Genomic DNA, 25,128 nt, shown 5'->3' with positions numbered 1-25,128 from the left:
GCTGCTTGCTCTACCATGATACACTGCCTCACCTTGGGACCCAAAGCAAAGGGCCAACTGACCAGGGACAGGCCTCCAGAACTGCAAGCCAAGATAACCCCTTTCTCTTTCTAAGTTGATCACTCAGTTTTTTCAGTAACAGCGCTGACTAGTATCACACATATGCACTAACTAGAGGTGTAGAATTGCTAGATATTAAAACTTTAAATTTACAATCAGAACTTATGTAGCTCTTTTTACTTCTTTTTATGTGGAGTTATCCAGAATTTATTTTGACAGCTGCTAGGCTAGGATGGGTTCTCCAGTGGTGGCTTAACCTGTCCCTCTTCAAAGAACCCGCTGCCCTCGGGATTTACAAATAGAGGCTCTGTCTTGGGCATAAGGAAAGCAGGATTGTGAAAACCCTACTTGCATTCTTCTTTCTCTGTTTTAAGAAACACCATGTCAGGTGAGCACATTTCAGGTCTAGGATTGCTTCCTGCTGGGAGAAGGAGCTGGAGACGGGGTCCAGGGATGAGGCGGAGGGAGGCGTTCAGGGCTCGGAGTAAACTGGCTCAGGCAGAGGCAGCATTCATGCAGCTCATCTCTGGGGAGCCCAGTCAAGTATGGAAGGCAGACAGAGGCCAGGTTCTGCGGAGGAGAGGGGCATCCTCCTCTGGGAGGTGAGAGGAGGTAGTGTCCAACTGGACCAGCTGTCATCTACTGAGAGTTCACAATGTGCAAAGCATATGCACTAAGTGACCTCTCCTTCACCTATCTCTCTGTTTGCAGACGACATGAACTTGAATATAGGAAATCATCAGGAATGCCCTAAAAAAACCATTTTAGTGTCAGAATACAAGATCGATATACAAAAATCAATTGTACTTCTATATGCTTGCAATCAACAATCCAAAAATAAAATTAAAAAAACAATTTCAGTTATAATAGTGCAAGGAAGGAGAGAGTGTTCTCTTCACCCTTTCAAAGGTCAATAAGTGATTCTATGAAATAAGTTGATAGTAGACAGATTAAGAGGAACAAAAGGCACAAATTTGTTACATGCACAGGTACTCATGTGAAAGAAAAGTGAATAATCCTCCAAATCCCATGAGATTGAGAAGCATATAACCCCTCTTTGTATGGGAGGATGGAGGAGGCTGTAGCAACTTAGGGGAGAGTAAATGGTTTGTGGGGGAAGATGAATGGACCCTCAGAAGAGCAGTGATACCCTGTGGTAAAGTCTGTCTGGGTACGGTGTTGACATAGAGTCACCTTTCTGTGACAATTAATCATATTGATGTGTTTCTGGGGAGGGGAATCCTAACAGTTGTATTCTTTTCTGAAGGATCTGTCTTTGGGCAGCTGAGGGAACTTCAGAAGAAAGTCCCTCATAATGCTTTAGGGGAGAAGAAGGGAAAGGAGAAAGTCAGAGACACCTTGGTGGTGAGGTTTCTTCTGAGGCCCTAGGATCTTCTTTGGCTCAAAGTACTAAGCAGGCCAAAGTGAGACACTTTAGGGTATTGTTTTATAAGGCCCCAAAATAGCATCCAAAAAAACCCACACAAATAGATTTGACTGAAGAAGTGTAAGACTTGAACACTGAAAATTACAAAACGTTGAAATAAATAATTTGAAATAAATTAAAGAAGACCTAAATAAATGAACATAACCCAAGTTCATGGATTGGAAGACAACATTGTTTATTGGACACAATCCCTATAAAGTTTCAGGTGACTTTTTGGCTGAAATTGACAGGTTAATAATCTCAAAATTCACATGGAAATGCGAGGGGCCCAGAATACCCAAAATGATCTTGGAAAAAAAAAACAAAAAACAAAGTTGGAGGACTCATATGTGTCCATTTCAGAGGTCCTATAAAGGTCAGTATCAAGAAAGTGCAGGATCAGCCAGGTGTGGTGCTGCATACCTGTTAATCCTAGGGACTTGGGAGGCTAAGGCAGGAGGATGGCAAGTTCAAAGCCAGCCTCAGCAGTGAGGCCCTAAACAGCTTAGAGTGACCCTGACTCAAAATTTAAAATAAAAAAGGACTAGGGATGTACTCAATGGTTAAGTGCTCCTAGGTTCAATCTCTCGTACCCACCCTCCAAAAAAGGATGAGAGGGAACAGGGAAGCAGACAGACAGGATGGTAGCATTGGGGCTGGGGGTGGCACCTGTAGAGGGCCTGCTGTGCTGACATCTTTCTTTTAAAAAGCAATTAACCTGACTTAAGTCAATAGGGTATTTTGCATCCCTCAGCAAACAACCTATTGTCTGAGGGGGAAGGAATGACGGCCAGAGACTCCTCCCTCCTGAGGTGCATAGGGAGGACTTCTGTGACCTTTATACAGACCAGAGATCCCAGGACTCAGGAAGACAGGTCAATTAGAAATTAAGCCCACTGATCATAGAATCTGTAATAACAATGCAGGGACCAAGGTGGCCCAGAGTTGCCTTTGGATCTTTAGCATGCCATTATAATCGTAAAGTCCCCACCCCCATGGGTTTTTCTTGGGTACCGTGGGTAACACTATGTGCAGTGGGGACTTGGAACTCGGATACAATCCTGCTGTCAGTCAAAAGTCCAAAGGTGGACCTGGGTGGGATTCTCTGGAAACTTCCCTGGGACCCCTCACAAAACTGGAGGGTGTGTGTGTGGTGACGTCTGACTCCTCTCCGAGAGGAACCACTCTTTCCCTTTCTCCCTGGAGAGGGGCCTCTCCTTTTTCCTTTCCATTCTGATGAACTCCTGCTGCTATGTGCATCTTATCTGAAGTCTTTCCTGTGGGGTCACAAAGAACGAGAGGCTTGCAGATTCCTGTGGTCTCCCTGGCTCCATTGATCTCTTCCTCTCCATCAGGAAAAGACATATAGACCCATGAAATGGAATTGAGAGTCCAGAAATAGAATTCTGAACTCCTCGAGATTCCAGAAATAAACCCTCATCTTCACAGTCAATTGATTTCCGACAAGGGTGACAAGATAATTCAGTAAGGGAAAGAAGTCTTTCCAATAAACAGCCCTAGGACAACTGGATGTTCACACGCAGAAGGCCCCTTCCTCACACTGACATAAAAATGAACTCAAAAGAATCCTCAAAATAAGAACTAACACTATAAAACTCTTAGGGGGAAAAAGAAGTAAATCTTCAAGACCTGACATTAAAACAAATAGTCTTAGCTATGACACTAAAAATGCAAGTAATTATAGAGAAAATACAAATTGGACTTCATCAAAATTAAACCTTTTGTGCTTCTATAGATATCACCAAGAGAGTGAAAAGACAATTTACAGGAGAAAAATATTTGCAAATTATATATCTGATAAGGAACTTCTATCTAGAATATGTAAATGATACTTATAATGTAATAGTGAAAAGGCAAATAACCTAATAGTATAAACTGCAAAGGATCTGAATAGTCATTTATCCAGAGAAGATATGCAGATGGCTAATAAGCTGATGAAAAGAGGCTCAACATCATTAGGCCACAGGAAATCTCGAATCAAAACCACTGGTGAAGTGCTACTTCACAGCTCACTGGGGTGACTGGATTGAAAAACAAAATAAGAGATTGTGACAAGAGCTGTGAGGATGTGAAGGAATTGGAGTCCTCACACACTGGGAACGTAAATGGTGCGGCCACTTTGGGAAAATATGGCATTTCCTCAAAAACCGTGACGATGTGTCTCAGCAATTCTGCCCCTAGGTATATGTCCAACAGAAACAGCAACAACAGAAATGACCACATAAAAACTTGCACAAAAATGTTTATAGTCCTATTATTAATATTAGCCCCAAAGTGGAAATGACCCAAATGATGTGGCATATATCTGAACATGTGAAGTCACGCACCACCACGGTCATGACTAGAACAGTCCTCAGTTCTCTCCCACTCCTTGTAGTCTCCTCTCATCCACCTCCAACCCCAGTTTGCTTTCTATCCCTGTAGTTTTCTCTTTTCCAGAATCACAGACTATTATGAAATAAGCTCTTCTTAATATTTTATTACAAGATTAATAATATTTGAAACCCTTTTAAGTGCTATTATAAATTTTGCTTTTGATAGTCACAATACATATTTTAAGAACTCAAGGGCTCACAACCCCCACAAAAAGAAAGAAAAGCAGAATCCCAGACCATACCCTAACCTGCTGATTCAAAATTTGAATATTTTGGGCATGATGGCACAGGCAGTGATTCCAACCACTGGGGAGGCTGAGGCAGGAGGATCACAAGTTCAAGGCCAGGCTGGGCAGCTTAGGAAAATCCTGCCTCCAAATAAAAATAAAAAGGGCTAGGGATGTGCTCAGTGGTAGAGCACCCTGGGTTAAATCCCCAGTACCAAACCAAACCAAACCAAACCAAACCAAACAAAACAAAACAAAAAAAAAAAACACAAAAAAACAAACAAAAAACCCCCCTCAAGAATAATCTATAATAATCTATTATACTTATTATAACAGATATTTACTATTCTGTTCTTCTTCATTCCTAATATTCCACATTTCCTCTTCCTTCTTACCTGGCTAAATAACCCCTAGTGGTCCAGCAGAGATAATGAAGAATCACAACCAGAGAAAGAGAAATCAATTTAAAACATTTAATGGCTGCCTGACTGCTCAGACTATTTTCTAGTATAACTGCGCCGCCTGCTGGAAAATACACTCAGCACACTTTTTTGTTTTTATATTGATTTGGTACTGGGGCTTGAACCCAGGGGCTTTTCACCACTAAGCCACATCCCCAGGCCTTTCATTTTTTATTTTTATTTTACTACGGGGTCTTGCTAAATTGCTTAGGGCCTCACTCAGTTGCCCGAGCTGACCTTGAGGCACTGGGATTACAAGCGTGCAGACTGCACCCAGCTGTTCTATTGTTTTAAAAAGAACCCATCACCACCAATTTCTTGCTGGAATTGAATGCCTGACTCAAGGACGTCTTGTAGGGGGGGAAGGGGAAAAAATGGCAGAATGAATCAAACAACATTACCCTATGTAGATTTATGATTACACAAATGGTATGCCTTTACGCCATGTACAGACAGAGAAACAACATGTATCCCATTTGTTTACAATTTTATAATAAAAAAAAAAAAAAAAAAAAAAAAAGGACGTCTTGTAGTTCTTTGGCTAGACATCCCCATTTGGGGATGGAGCAACTCCCCCAGTGACTAACAAGGCAACGAGCACACAGCAGATCTAACAGGAAATGGCAATATTCAAGGGCCACTTGAATATTTGCCTTTTACAGTTGAAAATGGGCAGCAGTGCCTTAAACATTATCTCCCTTCCTGTCCTCTAAAGCAAAACCATTGACTCAGCAGGGTCCTCAATTCACAAAGATCCCTCTAAAAACCTGTGCCTGGCTCCCAAGGGTTGCTGTGTTGGAACCCGGAGTGTCTACGGCACTGTTCTGTCTCAGTAGCCCTCAGTCTGGGTACCACCTGCATACAAACTGGGGGATGTGATTGTCTACTCAGTGGATGGAACTCTGCAGTCCTCACACTACACAGGGCTAGCATTCATTACTTCTTAACTGTCACCAAAGGCCTGGCCATCTGGCCTGCTACTGGGAAGACTCTAAGCTGACGGATTACAGATACCCCTCTTTTGGGCAGTTGATATCACTGGTATAATGCACTTTTTAAGGATTTTCTTTTTTTCATGTTTTTAATATATTTTTTATTTGTTCTAATTAGTTATACATGACAGTAGAATGCCTTTTGACACACCATACATAAATGGAGCATAACTTCTCATTCATCTGGTTGTACATGATGTACAGTTATACAGGTCATGCACGTAGGGTAATAATGTCGATAAGGATTTTCTATGAGACTTACAGGAACCAAGCTTCTGATCATGTCTTCACTTCCCAGGTCACAGCCATCCCTGCCTGGATCCACTTCCAGGTTGAGGGATGCCTTGAGCCCAGGCAGGGAATTCTGGAGGAACAAAAGTGGTAAACTCACTGCTGTTGTTGGGGTACTTCAAATTCCAACTTTCTTCCCATGCGCCTGCTACTATTTGCTTCTCAGAATCCTCATGTAGCTGCTCCACACATGGTGGATGTTAGGGAATAGACAGGGAGGTGTGTGCTCACTCCATCTCACCCAAGACTGGAACACAGGGAAGAATTTTAGCAGGTGGAGAGGCGATCAGGGCATTTCTGGGACAGCCACAGCACCAGGCTAAGGCACAGAGCGGGGAACACAGGACAGGTTCTGGGGACAAGAATAGCGCATTTGGTTGAGTCCTTAGTGCTGAAGGGGGACCACAGCTGGGCCGCATTCACAGGGAGCGCCTGAGAGGATCCCTGGAGGAGAGCTGCGAAGGAGCTGTGCTTCAGGACCCTGTGCATGCTGTTCCTGCCACCTGGAACATTCTTTCTGCCGCTCACCACCCAGACAACTCTTTCTCAACCTTCAAGTCTCAACTTAGATGTCAATTCCTCAGGGAAGTCTAACTGGCAACCCCACCCACCCACTCCCGCCCAGCTCAAGCGGTGGCTCCTACAGAATGCTGCATTTTCCCCTCCTGGTCCTCAGCATGCTGTCAGTTGTTAATCATTTGCAACGGTTCATTTCATGTCTGGTTTCCCTGTCACACTGTGAGCATATGAGGACTGCAGCAGCCACACGTGTCTTCTTCACTGCTAAGGGTATTTGGTCTTAGCTGGTTGGTCAGCCAACTTGTAGGGACAATGTGTTCTGTGCCCAACCCTGCACAGGGCCCCAACATTCCTAAGAGGATGTGGCCCCCAGGCACTGTTTTTTGCCACAAGCTCTGGAATCCAGTGTCAATCAACTGCCTGCCTAGGGTCTGGCTATCCAGGGTGCATGTGTATGTATGGAGGGAGGAAGAAGGGGCAAGTGGCAGAAGCTGTGCCAGGATCCACTAAAATAGCCCTACAGAGGTTCCACCAGCCTGCAGCAGGACCTGGGGGTGGGGTTGGACTCCAGTAGAAGCAGACTCTTCCTGGACCCTTCAGAAACACTGGGGATGGCAGAGTCCCAACACAGGACCTTCTGACACACTCTGCCCAATATTCTTCAAGCAACCCAGGAACACCATCAGGGCTGGTGGGAGGAAGGGCGATGATCACCCCGTGGGCAGGCCCAGAGCCACGGCTTTGTATCACCATTCCCAGTAACACAGGAGGCCAGGCCCATAGGGCTTGAGACTCACATTGGAACAACTGACTGGGGGAAGTGGCAGGACAAGGACAGGGACCCCAGCCCTGTCTGCTTTGAAGCACTACTGAGCTTCAGGGGTCACTTCTGCTCTCCTCAAATGGGATCTGGATCGGCATGGTGGCACAAGCCGGTAATATAAACAATTCCAGAATCTAAGACAGGAAAATTCTAAGTTCGAGACCAACCTCAGCAATTTAGCAGACCCTGTCTCCAAGTACAAACAAAAAAGCTGGGGAATGTAGCTCAGTGGAAGAACAACCCTGGGTTCAATCTCCAGTGCTGCAAAAGGCAGTGGTCTCCATGGGGAAGCCCCCTCAGTGACCTCCCCCTCCATCCTTAATCTTCTAAACTCTGAACTTACTCAGGCTATGGCCTTGGGAAAAAAAGACCCATGGTGAAATCATGGTCTGCAAGCCATGTGCTGTCCCCAGGGAGCAGACTCCTCCTGCTGCACTTGTCTCCCCAGGACAGGCTCCTCTGAGGGAGATGCCCTGTAGCAAGTACCCTGGGTCCCAGGCAGGGAAGGCAAGAAGAAGGCCTCTCCCTGTTTCTCTCAGGATCAGGAGCATATACCTTTTAACCTCTACCCTCAGAGTCCTTATCTTGAAAGGAGGATATTGGCTTAGACTATCCAGCTGTATGCCATCCACAAGCATTGCCCCCAGAGGGCGCTCTGCTCATAGAAGTCTGGCCTCGTCTTGCATCCTGGGCTGTAGTCTTATCTGGTGGGAAAGACCAGGAAAAACTGAAGAGACTTGCCTGTATCTCACCTGGAGTTTCCAGACCTATCTCTCTGAGGAATCCATCTTCCACCAAACACCTTTCAAGAGTCCACACAAGCCAGCTGGGTGTGGAGGCTCATACCTGTAATCCCAGCAACTCAGGAGGCTGAGGCAGGAGAATTGCAAGTTTAAGGTCAACTTCAGTAATTTAGCCAGGCCCTAAGCAACTTAGTGAGACCCTGTCTCAAAATACAAAAGACTGAGGATGTAGCTTAGTTGTAAAGCACCCTTAGGGAAAAGAAAAGAGAAAAGAAGAAGGAAAAAAAAAAGAATAGTCCACAGAACCCACATTGGGGGACTCCTGAATGTTTTGTTTGTTTCATGTAGGTGCTCAAAATACATTTACTAAGCAAATGAAGCTTGGAGTTATGCCCCTTCATAGTCCACCATCTTAACTCAGCTGTACCCATGTCACCTTGGAGCCCTCCTCTGTTATCCCTCTGGGACCTATTTCCACCAACTCCTCTGGGATCCTGTACATGAGGGTTGAACCTGATTCATCTTGACCTTCTGGGCCTTAGCACAACCTCCCTAGATGTTAGTAGTAAGAGAGCACAGGAAATACTCCAAAATACTCCAAATTGATATATGAATTACTTCAAACTGAAGGGAACAGTAGCTGCATAAGAGACGCTTTCCCTGATTTCTTCCCCGTCTGATTAAAGGTGATGGTCAGGAAACCCTCCCTGGAATTCCTATCAGATACCACCAACACGCCACAGGAAGGGACCTGGATTTTACAACTGGTTCAGACAAGTTATTGCCTCTTCATCTGAGGGTCCCCTCTTTCCATAATCGCACTCTCCTCAGGTTGCCCACATTTCTCCTGGGGGAGGGCATATAAACTTTAGGTTATACTGGGGTTTCTGCTGTTCTTTTTTGGGGGGGTGGGGTACCAGGGATTGAATTCAGGGGCACTCAATCACTGAGCCACATCCCCAGCCCTATTTTGTATTTTTTTAGAGACTGAGTCTCACTGAGTTGCTTAGCGTCTCGCTTTTGCTGAGGCTGACTTTGAACTCAAGATCCTCCTGCCTCAGCCTCCCACCTGGGATTACAGGTGTGCGCCACTGCACCCGGCTTCTTCTGTTCATTTTTCCTTCAATGTGATACTCCTGTGCACAATAATAGGTGATAAATTTATGTCATTGTCTTCTGATAACTGCCAACTTTTCAGAGACTCGATTATCAAATCTGCTGGCTGGTTGCGGGGGGTCTCTTTACCTCTACAGTGCAATAACTATCTGCTGATGCCAAGATCAGCCACTGAATCAAGTCTGCCCCTCCTCCTGCAGGATGAAAGGAAAGGGGAGGGGGGAGTCCAGTCTTCACCAGAGCCTCAAAGCATGGTGAATTTCATGACTGTCTGAACACATCGATTGCAGAGCTACTGTGTGCCAGGCACTGAGCATCTGTGCTCAGGTAGATTTTCTGTTCCAAGTTCTTCACCACTTTGCAGAGGAGTGGGTGAGTTATGTGATGGACCCCTGCTCTGCTGGGGCTCACACAGTACCATTCCTGTAAATCAGCTACACCTGGGACCTCATTCCCCAGCCTCCTTCCTCCCTAGTCAGTGCAGAGCAGGGATCTGGTCCAGGCTTGAGAAAGGGCATTGGCTGAGGTATACACATTGACACAAAGTAGGGTGGGGGAGTGGGGCTGAGCTGAACCCCATGGTCCCCCCATCTTGCCATCCCCCTGGACCACACCATGCCCAAGTCCCTGACCACTCAAGTCCTGCCGAGTTGACAGCATCTTGCATAAAAGTTGGATTCTACAGCAGCTCTGACTCCTTGCTTCCTGCTGCTAAAAATAGGTGGGCTCTCATTAAAATCCCCACACTTCGAGGTTTTAGAGGCAATTCTAGTCATTTTGGTTGATTTTTGCTCTAAAGACTAGAAATGTCCATCAGTAGTTAGAGCCTGCTGCTCTTTGGAAAATTTATTCCTTTCAAAAACAAATTATCTCAGATTTCAGGAAAAGAAAACCACTTATTTCTAGTGGGTTCTGGAACATTTAGAGGTATGTTACAATAAAGCCAAGATGGTCCTTGCCATGGGAACCTGAGGTCCTCATCAGGGCTACCCAATGAAAGGGCGATGGGGATGGGCTCTCCAGAGTTAACAAAGAGCTGTGGACCTTTCTGTACCCCCAGGTGGCCAGGCCATGGAGTGACCAAACCCTGTTGGGTTCTTTCAGCTGGGGATTCATGTAGGGAAAATGTGTTCTTTAATGGAAAACTGTAGCCAAATGCAATTGGTTTGACCCATGGTGAGAAGCACAACCAAGAGATAAAAGGGGGAAGAAAGGTCCATTTCTTGGCAGCAAGTAAGCAGTGTTTTTCAGAACAAAGAAAGTCAGGGGCTTTCATTGGGAAATGTATCCCTATCCACAAAGAAGAAACTCCAGCATGTGGGCAGGTTGGCTCATTCCTGAGCATGCTCAGTTTGAGGTCATACATCACGTGTTCAAAAAAATGGTGGACAGAAATGCCTCCAGGTGAAGAATTTAGTACTATAATGAACAGAGTTTACTCTAGGTCACCTAAAAAAGCAAGTAAGAATGACTCCACAAATTTGGCTGGTTCCTTGTAAGTTGCTCTGTCTGGCTTATCCAAAACAAACAAACAAAAACCTTAAAGGAGACTTAGCAGTTATTTAAAGGGGCAGCACTTCCCAAGTACCTGCCTAGCAGCTGATAATACTGAATTATTTAGATTACACCCTGTGGGGTTATCTGTGTGTGTTTTACAACTCTATAAACTGTGGTGATAGCAATGCAGAAAACGTCTTGTCTTTGAGCATGCACTGGAATTCTCTCTTGTGGAGTGGCAACCCTGCCCCCATGTGGAAAGTTTTGGATCCATTTCAATATTACTTCAATATTCCTGATGTGTCTGTTCTTTGGATTCTGATCTTATAGTTTCCATTAATAATGAGTTAAATAAAATCCTTAACAATGTTCATCTTATATGTGCATTAGAATCATAATTTTATTTTTCGTTGCAAAAGAATCTTTAACATAAATTTCAGCAACCCCAGAGTTTCTGATACAGGAAGTCTAGGGTAGGACCCTGAGTATGCGATGGCTAACAAGTTCATGGTTCACACTTTAAGAACTCTCTGTGGTATCCTTGACTATCAGGGCCATGTTGTGAGGGAAATTCTCTTGGATTAGTAGGAGATGAATTCCTGGAGACCCACACGGTGCTTCCCAGATCCTCACAGAGACAAGCAGCCAGTCCATGGAGGAGCCCAGCTGTGGGGAGCAGAATCACTTAGCTGTTGGGGCTCAGGACACACTTCCCCAAAATGCAACTGCAGGAGACCAGAATGTGCTACCCCAAAATATACTTCTTTGGCATATTTTGAGCGGGTTATTCTGGGAAATTGCAGACACAGAAGTAGCTCTGAGAAGCTGCTCTTTTGTAAAGCACATTGACATCTATGAAGGATAGTTACATTAATGAAGTATCTGCATCAGTAGAGGGCTGAGACTTTTGTCACTTGATTTCATCTACACAAGGACAACATTACTGGCAATAAAAATTTCACCTCTCTTTCCCATAATTTATTTCCACTCCACACCTTCCAGAAACCCTAGGCCCCTATTCCTTCTGTAGCTCAGGATGCTATATAAGCCTCAGTCATCTGGCCTTTTCTTGAGTCATATTTTTGTGGGACTCCCATACAGAGGTATAAAATTCAACATAGTTCTTTTCTTCTCAATGTTTTATGTTGATTTAATTTGTAGCCCAGCCAAAGAATCTCAGAGGGTGAAGGGAAGCCATTTTTGCTTCATCAACCAAAACAATGCTCCTTCTCTAACCCCTAGTGTGCAAGCTGTCCAGGACTGTGTACTTGTGACCCATGCAGCTACTGCTGGTACTCTTAGAGCTCTCATGTGGACATGAAGCCCAGTAAGTTAGGGCTGCACCCTTGCCACCTCTCCTGGATGCCCTTGCCCAAAGGGACACATCATATCACAGATCAGCCATCATGATCCAGAACCTGGGATCTGAGGAGGGACAGGGACATGTCACTGCAGATCAGTATTTCCACCACCATCTCTCATTATCACCATTCCCAGAGCAGAACCCAGAGGACAGTGTGTTCTAAGGTCTCCACCACCCATCTTAGGTGGAGTTAGACAGGCCCTCACAGGTTCCTGAAGACTGGGTTCCTCTTTTTGAGTTTTCATGGGACCTCTGAGAGCAAATCCTAGGCCTTGCTTGCCCTCTGAACTGTGCTTTAGCTTGGGGACCCCACACTCTAGTGACCAGCTGGAGCTTATGTGGTGGACTTCACATTGCCTCTTGCCTTTATTTCATCGGGTCAAGCATATCTTGCTGATCCCTCAGTTCTGATATCTGTGGCCAGCTTGACCTTGGCAGTGCAAAATATGTGGCTGCCATTGTCCTGCAGGTCTTCCCAGCTCTCTACTTCCAGCTGAACCAAGGGTTGGATGGGTAAGGCCAGGCCACCCCCCAGTCATCCAAGCCTTGCCCAGGTTGGTGTGGTGCCCTACGGGAAGTGTTGAGCCTCGGGCTGGACTGGTTTTCTAAACATGTGGTCAGTGTGAGCAGTGGCTTGCTTCACCCCTATGTATGGCAGGCTCTAAGGAAGTCATAATCTTACCCACTTCACACATCCCTGCACCTGAGTCTCCTCTGAACAAGCAATAGCCCACAGCTTGCTACTGGGACAGGTGTTATGGTTTGAATGTAGGTGACCCCCAAAGCTCACATATGAGACAATGCAGAGGAGAAATGATTGGGTTTTAAGAGTCTTAACCCAATCAGTGAATTAATTCCTGATGGGATTAACTGAGGTGGTAGGGTGTGGCTGGAGGAGATTGGAAAGGGGGCATGGCTATGGGGTATATATTTTGTATCTGGAGAGTAGAGTCTCTCTCTGCTTCCTGATGATGTGAGCTGCTTCCCTCTGCCACACTCTTCTGCCATGATGTTCTACCTCACCTCAAGCCCCAAGGAATGGAGCCGGCCTTCTATGGACTAAGACCTCTGAAACTGTGAGCCCGTAAATAAACCTTCCTCCTCTATAAATGTGCTGGTCAGATCATTTAGTCACAGCAGTAAAATAGCTGACTAAAACAGCAGGTATTTGGTAAATGTTTGTTGAACGAGTGAGGAAGCCACCAACCTGCTGTCTGACAGAGTCAGTTCAGAGCACTTAGCCCATCATGGCAGGGGACTATGTTCAGGATATTTTATGGCCACTCCCTTCATTTTACCAAAGAGGATACTGAGGTCTGGGTTGGCAGGTGACTGACAAAAGGTAACATGGTAAGTTGAGAACTAAGTCAGGCCTCAGGTGGAGCACTGGTTCCCATTGCAAGTACAAGGGAGGCTACACACCTCTCTTTATACCAACCTTGAACTGCAGAATACATTTGGGTGGTCTGAAGCCACCAAGTTTTTGGTAACCTGTTATAGTGGCCACAGGAAACCAAGAGAGATGGCAAGGGTGAAAGCCCTTTGTAAGCAGAGTCAATAGTAAGGGGCACCACAGGGCTGATAAAGGAAACACTGCTTTAAGTGCAATAGCAGCTATGAGATGTGTCCCAACCTCAGGAACATTAAAATGTTTAAAAATGTTAAGTGAAAAGGGAGTTATTGATCTAGACAAGATGGAATAAATATATGTCTCCCTATTTTTTCTGCTAAGTATAGCTAAAGTCCTGGGCATTATATATAAAATAAAATAAGAAGATGCCCTAAGGTAGTGAGATAAAGAGAGACCAGTGAGGGTCTCAGGACCTAAGGGGCAACATGATGGGGTTTTTTGTTGTTTGTTTTTTAATGGTCCTGGGGATTGAACCCAGGGTGTTCTACCACAGAGCTGCATCCCCAGCCCTTTTTAGTTTTTATTCTAAGACAGGGTCTCACTAAGTTTCCCAAGTTGACCTTGAACCTGGGATTCTCCTGCCTTTGCTTGTAGCATGGCTTGGATTACAGGCACGCACATCCTCACGTTTTTTGGTTTTATTTTATTTTTGCCTTGTGTACTTAGATTGGGTTCTAGAGAAGCCCTCTGCCTGGGGACACTGATGAGCACAGACAAAAAAAAAAAAAAAAACCCAGAGAAAAGCTCACTCCCTCTAGCTAAGGTATCAGGAAAGAGGCTCTCTAGGGAGACAGAAAATGTTTAACAAACAAACAAACAAAAAACCCCACAAAACTGTTTTACTCCAGCTAAATAGTACAAAAAAAAAGCTGACCACCCATCTCTATCAGGAAAATCCAAATGGGGAGGCTCAACTTCTGCCTGTGCTCCAGTGTAGCAGGGAAGTGTTGGAGAAGGCCACATGAGGTGTCTGAACTTCCACTGGACCCAGCAGGAATGAGGTGGCCCTCTCCTCTCCAGAGTGTCAATGGAGACTGAGTGAGGAGACTTCCATCCCCACTGGGACAAGGTCAGAGAATGCACGCTAAGCAGAAAATTTAATAACCATTTAGAGTCTCCTAATACCCAAAATGTCCAAGATGAAAATCACTTGTCATACCAAGGAAAATTCTAACTAGGTTGAGAAAAATTAACAGACCCCCAACGCTGATGCAACCCACATTTGGAATTATCTGAGAAGGATCTTAGAACAGCCATATAAAAATACTTCAGTGAGGCATTATGAACATGCTTGAAATAAATAAAAGAATATATATACACATATAATACATATGTTTATGTACTTTAGCAAATAAAGAAAAAGTCTGAGGAATGAAGTAGGAGATTTAATAAAGAGGAACCAAACGGGAATATTTGAACTAAAAATTTAAAATAGTTGAAATCAAAAGTTCACTGGATGTTTGGATGTGGTGGCACATGCCTGTAATCCCAGCAGCTCGGGAGGCTGAGGCAGAAAGATCTCGAGTTTAAAGCCAGCGTCAGCAACAGTGAGGTGCCAAGCAACTCAGTGAGACCCTGACAAAATAGGGCTGGGGATGTGGCTCAGTGGTTAAGTGTCCCTAGGTTCAATCCCTGGTACCAAAAAAAAAAAAAAAAAAAAAAAAAAAAAAAAGAAGTAGTTGACTGGATGGGTTCAAAAGCAGAAAATAGAGAGAGACACAGGGAAAAAAATAATTAGTGAACTGAATCAAAGGAAAATAACAGGAAAAAAAACATAAAAGAACAGAGCCTCAGGGACCTGTAGGATTATAACAAAAAAGCCAACATTTGTGTCACTGGAGTTGCATAAAGAGATGAGAATTTGTGAGACTGAAAAAGCATTTTAAAAAATCCTAAATTTGGCAAAAGATATGATCCTACAGAATCAAGAAACTGAGCAAATCTCAAACCAGATAAACCCAAAGAAAGCTACATCAAGGCAAATCAAAATGAAAAATCTGAAAACCAAAGACAAAGAAAGGGATTCTTATCAGTGAGAGAAAAATGACACCTGACCTGTAAAGGAAAAACAATTCAAATGACAGCAATTTTCTCATCAGAAACCACAGAGGCCAGAGGAAGTGGCACGACATTTTTCAAGTTCTAAAATAAAAGAACTGTCAACCCAGCATTCTGTACCCAGTGAAAATATGGGTTAGGAATGCAGGGTAAATCAAGACAGTCCCAGATGGAGGCAAAATAAGAGACTTCCTAGCCCACAGAACTACCCTACAAGAAAATGATGAAAAGAGGAAAATTATAATAAAAAAATGAATCTTGATTCCATACCTTATTTCAAATATAAAATCAACACAAAAAGGAGCAAATACTTTAATTTAAGAGCTAAAACTTAAACTCCTAGAAGAAAACAGCAGTAAATCTTTGCAACTTTGGATTTGGCAATGGTTTCTTAAATATGACACTAATAGCATAGCAACCCAAGAAAAAAATAGAGAAATTGTATTTCATCAAAACTTCAAATGTTTATACTTACAAGAGTATCATCAAGAAAGTGAAAACATTAGCTCACATAATGGAAAAAACATTTTCAAATCATATATCAGATAAAGGACTTGTATTTATCATATATAAAGAACTCTCACACTGTAATCATATTTTTTCCCAATGAATCTGAATACAAATGGCCAATAAACAGAGGAAAAGAAGCTCAACCTTATCAACCATCAGGAAAATTCAACTCAAAACCACAGTGAGATACTATTCCACATATACCCATGGTAGAAAAAAGACAGACAATAACAAGTGTTGTAAAGGATGTGGAGAAATTAGAACCCTCAGAGTGTGATAGTGGGAATAGAAAAGGATGTAGCTGCTTCAAAAAATAATTTGGCAGTTCCTCAAATGTCCTATGTACAGTTACCATATAACCCAGAAATTGCACTCATAAATATATACCCAAGAAAAGTGAAAGCACATGTTCACACGAAATCTGTACATGACAGTTCACGGAAGTATTATCCATAATGTTATGGAGAAACTGAGGCAACGCAAAGACCCCTCTTCAAACCTCGGTTCTTGTGATCAAGTCAGAAAGATTTCACACGTCACTAAGAGTAAAAGGAATGAGTTTATTGAAGGATAGCAAAAGGGAAAGGGGACATTCTCAAGGGAAAGAATGGGTCCTCTCAGAAGGGAGAGGGACCATGTGCCTCTCTTGCATTCCAGTTTTATTGGGGATCCCAGCCAAGTGTCCAGAGAGTCCTACCCAGGTCCACCTCTTAAATTTTCACTGACAGCAGGATGACATCAGACTTTCAAGTACCCACTGTCATGGCAACTCTAGGTCACCTTGACCCATGCTGGCTGGTTCTAATTGGAATCTTAATCATACATTCTTACAGATTTTATGGTTAGGAAGAACTATCCTTATTTCCCAAAGATTCAGGATCTGATCACAAAAATCTCCCAAGTTCTTCCCAGGGACATTATCTTTGGCTTACATTTCTCTTGCAGTTAACAGGTAGTTTGCTGAGGAATGTGACATATCCTGTTCATTAGGCCAGGAAGGGTTGCAGGTAAATTGCTTCATAGAAAAGAAAGCAAGTGGGGGTCAGCACAGCAGGCCCATTTTATAGAATTATTCTCTTAACTTCATGTTCTCACCATCCTCATCTGTCCCCTAAAAATAATAGCCAAATGTGAGAACTACTTAATGTCCATCAATCCATGAGGGTATGGCAATCATTGCATGGGCATATTTCCACAATGGAATAAAGATGGATCTTAAAAACATTTTTCTATATGAAAGAAGTCAGTCACAAGACATCACGCATTGCAACATTCCATTTATATGAGATGTCCGGAATAGGAAACTCTGTGTACAGAGAGAAACTAAATTAGTGGTTTCCTAGGACTGAGGAGAAAGAAACAGATTAGGGGGTGACAGCTAAAGAGAAGGGGCTTCCTTTAGCAGTGATGAAAATGTTCCAGAATTGACTGTGCGGATGGTTGCACAATGGTAAATACACTAAACTCACTGAGCTGAAGAAGTTAGATGAGTAAGTTGTATGAGATGTGAATTATAACAAAGTTTTTTTAAAAAATAAGAAATCTTGGAACATCAGACGCAGAAAAATTAAAATGTGAGTAAGTATAATTTTTTTTTCTTTTTCTTGAGTTAAGATTGAGGGAACAATTACTATTTTCTAACATGGTGCTCCATATATGTTCAGGAAATAGTGAAGACAGGCATAAATTGGAGGGAAGAGTAAAGAGACTTAGAGTTTTGTGGGAATATTAAATCTCCCCTGGATTTTTCAGTGTTCCTGTAAAAACTTCAGGCACCAGAGATTCAGAAATTAGTATTCAGTAGAGAATGTTTACTTCTGCTTCCCTCAGGAACACATCCTTTTCCACATATTATTAAGATTATATCTGAAGTCATTTGTTTCCCTATGGGCAGAACCCAGTTGCCACCATCCAGTGAGCTTTCTCTTAACCTTTCCAAGAGCCAAAAAAGCTTCCATCCAGGATAGGCACCTAGGCAACTGCATTACCTTCCAAGATGGTGAGATTTCTAAAGGGATCCAACCTAGAACACAGAGACATTTGTTCTTTGTAGAAGCCAAGACACGGGGCTTATGAGGTCCTTGGAGATATTTATTCATTCCAAAGCCCTGAAAGAAAGCAAGTAGAAGGAGACTCTTTCAAAAGCTGTGGGGAGGTGCTGCGTCCTTCCCCAATATAGACTTTTCTGTGCTCCTCACTTACAATCCAGACTGTGTGTGTATGACACTTGTCCTGGCTCTCATCACACTGTGCTAGGGACATAGGAGAAGCACACATTTGTTATTTTTAGTAAGGTAAATAATAAAAACTCAGCTTCTCATCTAAATATCTCATATACACATTCACAACACAGCTAAAAAGGATGAATGTTAAAAACCTAACACACACCCCGAGCTTAAAAATGTCAACAACAGTAGATCATGATTTTAAGTATGTATGTCGTAATACTTTGAACAACTGCTTTAAAAATACCACACTTCTGTACCACATTTAAAACACACTACATGAAAATTAAAACTAGATTTCCATTAAAAATGGAAATCTGAAACCTATAAGAAAATGTCAACCAAGACACTAATAGCAGAGAAAACAATAAAAAACAAAAATTAAAATGGAAGACTTAAGCCTAACATAACAATAATAATTAAATTAAATGAAAATTACCTAGATATGTCAATTAAAAGGCAAAGAGTGGCAGATTGTATTTTCAAATTATCCTAACTATAGTCTGTGTATAAGTAAGTCACTTCTAATCTGATAATATTAGACAATGTGGAAAGTAAAAGGATGGAAAAAGATATACCATTCAAAAATTATTTGAACTGGCCATGTTATTAGATAAAGCAGATTTCAGAGCAAAGAAGATTGCCAGCGACAGACACCAATGAGAAAAGAGTCAATATACCAAGAATATATAGCAATTTTACATTTGAATGCACCAAACAATAGAACTGCCAAATCTGAGAAGCAAAAACTGATAGAAATAAAAATAGAAATAGATACATTCACAGATATATTTGGAGAAATCAACATCCCTCTTTTAACAATTCACAGAACAACTAGACAGAAAGTTAACAAGAATATAGAAGAATTTAACATCATCATCAAACAATAGAATCTAATTGACATTTACAGAATATTTTACTCAACAACAGGAGAATATGCATTCTTTTTCAGGTACCCATGGAACATTTTCCAAGAAAAAAATCATATCCTGGGCTTTAAGACAAACCTTAAGAAATTTTTAAAATAATTAAAACCATACCATTGTATTGTCCAGCTATAATGAGTTCAGATTAGAAATCAATAACAGAAAAAAAAAAAAGGAAATCATCAAACACTTTGAAACTAAACAACATACCTCTAAAGAACTCAAGGACCAAAGAAAAAATATCCCAGGCAATTTAAAAAATACAAAACAACATTGAACCGAATGACAGTGAAAATAAAACATATCAAAATGTGATAGACAACCAAGGCAGGGCTCAGAAGGAAATTCATAGCATTAAATTCTTATGTGAAAAAGAAGGAACATCTCAGATCAATAACGTAAGCACTCATCTTGAGAAACTAGACTGAAATAAGCCCAAAGCAAGCAGAAGAAAAGAAATAAGAAAAATGAAGGCAGAATCAATGGAATAAAAAAATGGAAAAACAATAAAAGAAATTTCAAAGTCCAGATGGTTTAACTGGAGAATTCTACCAAATATTTGAAGAATTCTAAACTAATTATATAAAGCTCTTGCTCAAAGTCAAAAAGAAGGGAATAATTCCCAACCCATTTTATGAAGTCATCATGAACTTGTTACCAAACTGCACAAGGATAGTACAAGAAAGTAAACTACGAGGCTAGGCATAGTGGTCCACACCTGTCCAGAGGCTTGGGAGACTGAGGCAGGAGGATTGCAAATTCAAAGTCAGCTTCAGCAATTTAGTGAGGCCTTAAGTAACTCAGCAAGACCCTGTCTCTAAATAAAATGCAAGAAAGGGTTGGGGATGTGGCTCAGTGGTTAAATGTTCCTGGGTTCAATCCCTGGTACAAAAAAAAAAAAAAAAAAAAAAAAAAAAAAAAGAAAGAAAAAGAAAAAGAAAAGTATGTAAACTATGGACCAATATCCCGCATGACTATGGATGTAAAAATCCTTAACAAAATATTGGCAAACACAACTTGTAAATCTGTAAATGAATTATATACTAAGTCTTAATGGTGGGGAAGTTATTCCAGGGGTGCAAGGCTATTGGCTATTTCAATATGTGAAAATAAATCAATGTAACCTACCATTGTATTAGCTTCATACTGCTGCTGTAACAAATTACCATAGTGACTTTAAAACACAAGTTATTGTCTTACAGTTCTGGAGGTTAGAAGTCCTAAATAGGTTTTACCAGGTAACAATCAAGTGCTAGTAGGGCTGTGTTCCCTTCTGGAGATTTTAGCAAATAATTTTTCTTTTCATTTTTTACAGCTTTTAAGGCTGCTTGCATTCCTTGACTGGAGGCCCCCTTCCATCTTCAAAGCCAGCAATGGCCAGTGAAGTCTTCGTTCTACCACATCTCTCTGATATTGACTCTACTGCCTTCTTCCACATTAAAGGACACAGTATTACACTAAGGCCACCAAGGCAATTCAGGATAATGTCCCCATCTCAAGATAGCCACAACCTCAATTCCTCTTTGCTAACACATTAACAAATTCCAGGGATTAGGATATGACCATCTTTGGGGGTCATTATGAGCTTTAAGATTCACTTGTATCTCACATGCAAGGTCCCTAACCCAAGATGCCCCAATGTCTCAATCTGTTACAGCATCAAGCCCAAAAATCTCATCAACTCCAAAAAACCCAAATTTCATCACTTAAATCAGATATGGGTGGTGATCTGTATATAATCTGTTCTGGTGAAAAGTTATCTCCCTATGTGCTGATTACTGAAAATATTTTTCCCCCCTGAGCTCCAGGCTAGAACATGCACATGCCCATGTGGAGTCCTAAGCAGCACAGACATCCTAACCCCACAGTAGGACTGCAGTCATTGATACTTGTCTCTCAGACCAACACCTGCAGCAGTATCCTTGACTCCTTTGTGTCTCTCACATCCACATCCTGTCAATTCACCAGTGATGTCTCACTTTTGCTTTAAGTGGTGCTGAGGATCAAACCCAGGGTCTTGAGTATGCTAGGCAGATGCTCTATCTCTGAGCTGCATCCTCAGCCCAAGTCTGTTGGTTTTATCTTCAAACTCCACAGCCCCATGCTGCACCCCATGTCCCAATCCCTCTCATTCATGGGCTCCTTAAAGCCTTCTTACTGGAACCCTGCTGTCCTTGTTAGTTCTAACAGAAGATTCTCCACCCAGAAGCCAGAGTGGCGTTTTTGAGACTTATGTCAGCTCATGCCACTCCCTGGCTCAAAATCATCGTTCCCATGACACTCAGATTGAAGTCCAAGTCCTCACCATGGTCTCTAGAGCCCACATACTCTGGCTTCTGTCTGCTTCTCAACACCGTCTTGGACTCTTCCTTGTGTCCTCACTATGCCTGGTCACACAGCCTTTTCAGTCTTCCAGTTTGCTGACCTGGTCCACGTCCCAGGGCCTGTGCCCTCACTGTTCCCCCACAGGGAACACTCCCCAGTTGATCCTTGGCTTGTTCTTTTGTGCCTTTGGGGCTCTGATCAAAGGTTCCCTCTTCAAGTAGGCTGTCCACCTACTCTAGAATGGCCCCTCCCCTTGGTCACTGTCATCTGCTCCCATTTTCTTCATGGCACAATCTTTATCGTTGACTTGCTTTTATTTTTGTTTCCTTCCCCTGCACCATGTCAGCGCCACGATGACAGGGAGTTTGGCATTCTGAGTCTTGGTGAACAATGAATAAACAAATGACAACCATCAGCAAAGAAGAAGAACAAATTGCTGTTCTGGAAAATTTTTCCTCTCCTTTCTGTTTTGTGTCCTAAAGCATTGCCTGCAACTTCCTGGACTGTTAGGCAGTAATGGTGATAGCAGATATCCTTGTTTTGTTCTGGATTTAAATAGCAAGGTCTCTAGGGTTTTATCGTTAAATAAAATTTTGACTGTTGGTTTGAAGTCAAAGTGAAGTAGAAGAATGCTTTTGAAAAAACATGTGAACACATGCTTTTGCAACAAATAATCGATGGATGTCTTATCAAACATCGATAGCACTATGGCTGGCTTCAAATCCTGCACTCTTTCCAAGATGCCAAATTGCCTCCTCTCACAGCTGGCTCTCTAATTTGGCCATTCGAAGGACAAAATTATGAAAAGGGATGGTGTCACCCTCCCTCCCTGCACCAGCCCCTCCCCCAGGAAGTGCAGCAGGATGTTGCTGGTTGTCCTGAAATCTGACAAAGGCCCGAGGCTGAAGACAGAAAATGACAAGCTGTTCAGGCTTACCAGGCGGAGAGCTCAGGTTGAAGGGACAGCAGTCTGCATAGGCGACCTGCACAACCCCAGCTGTGAATGGGAGGAGAAAGAGGGGCTCTTCCCTGGTTTGCAGTATGTCCCTCAGGACACCAGGAATGGGACATCTGCTGGAGAGGAGGCTGCATTGTTCATTGGCTTGGTGTGGGGCCTGCTGAGGTTCCCCACCACTGCCACCCAGGAGAGAGCATGTATGAGCTGCCTGGCAGAGAGCATCCTAGTTCCTAACAGCCAAGAAGTAAGGTGGTAAAGGAACCCAGCCTCTGGGAGTTGGTCTGAAGGGCAGCTCCACCCGCCTCTGGAGGGGAAGCGTGGTCACTGCTTCACTAACCAAGGTGAAGGTCACTGCTAGGCCCACGGAAAACACCAAAGGAAGGAGGAGCACAGAGAGAAGGCAGCTTTGAATCAAGCTCAAGATTAAATGTCAGAATGGAAGATGTGGCTGAAAAGTGGTAGAACAGGACCAACTGTAAGGGAAGCTGCTTGGAAATGGAGGGGGCACCTAAAGACAGTGAGGTACGGTTAAAGGAACATGCAAAAATCACTCAGAAGGAAGCCTCACACAAACCAATTCCACTCTGTTGTTTGGCTGAGTCGATCCCGAAGTCCCACCTCTGCACAAGTCCCTGGAACTCCTGGGCACAAAAGGCATCTGGGGAAACTGAGGCCTAGCTGCTTCTCTTGCCATACCCTTTAGTTTGATTCACCCTTGTTTTAATCATTTGCTGCGAACCTTTTAACTCAAGCACACAGTCATTCCAAACTGACCTGCAGAAGTGAGTTTTAGGTCATCTGCCTGGAAGCTCTCTGGGACCCCTGACTTGGTTGCCAGGTCAGTGCCACCAGGTCAGTGCCACCAAAATGAACCAGGCTCTTCCCTTCTTAGCTCTAGAATTGTATTTTTTATGAGCAGTGAGTGTTGACAGTGACCTCCAAGGTAGAAATGAGGAAATATGGATAAGGGGGAAATAAAGGTAGAAAAATAAAAGGGAAGTGGGTTAATGTCAACACCCACGATTCTTACCAAGAGTCCTGGATGGTGGCGAGAGGAGGGTCAGAAATAAAGCTCAGCTCTTCCAGCAGCCAGACAAAGAGGACCCATCAGTGGTCCTTCAGTGTCACAGAGGGAACTCTCTTGAGTTCTTCAGGAACAGAGAGACTGGAGGGAGTTTCTAGTGCAGGTCCTGGTGAAGATGGCACTGGGTGACCTGGCAAGGGAAGTCCTTGGGTGGTCATTGGGGCCGCTTTCCCAACTCCTGGTTCAGCCTAAAGCATTAATCTAAACCTTTAGCTCCCTCACGAGTGACTATGGGGTAATGTCCCCAGCCAGGCAATGAGCTGGGACAAGTGTTCTGGGCAAGGTGAGGTTCTAGTAAAGGTTTTCTTGCCTTGAAGAAGAGTGGCCTTCCTCCCCAGCAATGTGGTTCTGCTCACATGTGACACCCCATGCTTCCACAGCCAAAACGACCGGGCTTCAGATAAGGCTCCAGGGAGGAGGAGAGAGAGAACTGGAGTTGAGCTTCCTCCAAACCTCTGCTGTATGAAGTGACACTTTTCCTTTTTTTTAAGGCCCTCGGATGAGGGATTTACAAGACTTGGAGCTGGAAGCATTGCATTTTCCAGCTGTTTTCTCAAATTTTTAGAGCTTCTTTAATTTCTCTTTTTGTTCTCTTTGTTATTCATAAATGCCCTACATGTATTTCAATAAATCATTCTTAAGGGCTGGAGTATTGCTCAATGGTAAAACCCTAGTGTAGCATGGGCGAGTGTGGCATAGCACCTGTTTAATCATCACCAATTCAAGTTTCATGAAACTTGTCCTGATGTATTCTTGCAGGAGTTTTATAATTTTAGATCTTATGTTTAGGTTTTTAATCTATTTGGAGTTAATTTTTGTTTATGGTTAAGATGAGGGTCTTATTTAATTCTTTTGCATGCAGATATCCAGTTTTTCCAACACCATTTGTTGAAGAGATTGTTCTTTACCCACTGAGTGATCTTCATGCCCTTGTGGAAGATACTTGGGTCATATATATGAGTTTATTTCTGGGCTCTAAATTCTATATGATAAATCTTGGTTATTCCCACTATTGCTTTTTTTTCAAAATTGTTTTAGCTAATTCTTCCTTTCCATATAAATTATAGAATAATCTTGTCTGTATCTACAAAAAAAAAATCTTGCCAAGAAATTTGATAGAATTTGCATTAGATCTGTATATTGATATGGGATAAATTGACATCTTTACTCTGTTGCATTTTTCAATTCACAAGCATGGTTTGTTTCTCTACATATCAAAGAAATCTTTGATTTCTTTCATTAGCATAGTGTAGTTTTATCATAAAAATCGTGTACATGTATGTTTTGTTAAGGTTTATTGAACTTGTCTTGTAGATTTACACATATTTTTATTTTAGCAATTATAAATGGCATTATATTTTTAATATTGGTAACTAATATCATAGAGCATCTTTTTGTATCCTCATTGGCCATTTCTAAATTTCTTTTGGAGGAATGGCCATTCAAATCCTTTGCCCATGAAAAAAAAATTGACCTTTTTATTGTCATTTAAGAGAGTTTCATATATATTCCAGACAGAAGTTCATTATCATGTACAAGTTCATTATACATGATTAACCAATATTTTATTCCATCCTGTTCCACTTTCTTGATGGTGTATTAGTATTTTTTTTTTTTTGCTGGTGTTTTTGGTTTTATATCTAAGAAGCAATTGCTGCTTTGAAGTCATGAGAATGATGTCAATATCGTCAGTTTTAGTTTGCTATTTTGCCACCAT

This window comes from Sciurus carolinensis, chromosome 15 (assembly GCF_902686445.1).
Source record: "Sciurus carolinensis chromosome 15, mSciCar1.2, whole genome shotgun sequence".
Classification (NCBI taxonomy): domain Eukaryota; kingdom Metazoa; phylum Chordata; class Mammalia; order Rodentia; family Sciuridae; genus Sciurus; species Sciurus carolinensis.
This window is presented reverse-complemented; position numbering follows the sequence as displayed.